Genomic DNA, 1,162 nt, shown 5'->3' with positions numbered 1-1,162 from the left:
AAAATTAAAAATACAAAAAACTTCATTAACCCGTGTGTCGTCCTCGGGTCAAATTGACCCGTTTTAGTGCTTTATATCAGAAATATTGGATTTCTTTTAACCAGATTGCCCAAAAATAACATGGATGATTCCATAAAACATTCTTCAGGTAAGATTTAAATTTACTTTCATTGAATTTTTTATTTTCTTAATTTAATCTTATAGCATTTGAATTGTTTTATTTTTTTATTTAATCTTATAGCATTTGAATTCCTTTTTTTTATGGTTTTAAAACAGTATCCTGACTGTTAGTCCAAATGATTCATAATAATAATAATAATTCATAATTTCTGCATTTTTAACTAAAAACGTGCGTGTAATTTGATACAAATGAGGTTTGTTGACCTTAAATTCAAAGAATAAGTTTAAAATCTGTTATTGAACCAGCTCAGGTTTTTAAAAAGCTGGAAAAAGTGACAAATAAATCGGAAATAAGCGTCAACAACATCAGAAAAGCACAAAAGAATTCAATTTTGACCCCAAAGGACAAGTTCCTTGTTAACGGGAAGACGACACACGGGTTAAAAACTATGTAAAAAGCAACAAAAACATACATGAATACAACCATAAAACACACATATATACATACACGTATATACACATATATATATATATATTGTGGACAATTTCTATTAGATTTTTTTCTTGAATTTGTCTCCTTAGGAGGATATTTGCATATTAATCCCCGTGAATTTCACATCAAAATGTCAGAACTCGGCTTTTCGCACAGTGATGCCCACATTTTATTGTATTGTATATTGTATACAGAGTATTGTATAATACACATTATATACACACATCAGTATGTGATACAAATTGTAATATACTGCCAATTCTTACTTCACTTTTAAAATCTATTCGTATTTGTGCTTCCTGTAAGACTGCAGCCGTAAATTAGCCTGAAGCTAACTCTGGTGCTTACATTTGGGTTTTAATTGCACATTGTCCCTTACAAATAAAATTTAAATTTAATTAGATCTGTGTGTGTGTGTGTGTGTGTGTGTTAGGGTTAGATGAATTGTCACATATATTCTGTTTGTTTTTGTTGATTATCCTTTTGTTTTTTATTGCATTCTTATTTCTAGTCATGCTGTTTTTTAATGTAACACCCCCCCCCCCCCCC

Source organism: Etheostoma cragini, chromosome 23, assembly GCF_013103735.1.
Source record: "Etheostoma cragini isolate CJK2018 chromosome 23, CSU_Ecrag_1.0, whole genome shotgun sequence".
In the NCBI taxonomy this organism is placed as follows: Eukaryota; Metazoa; Chordata; class Actinopteri; order Perciformes; family Percidae; genus Etheostoma; species Etheostoma cragini.
Note: the sequence above shows the minus strand (reverse complement) of the source record.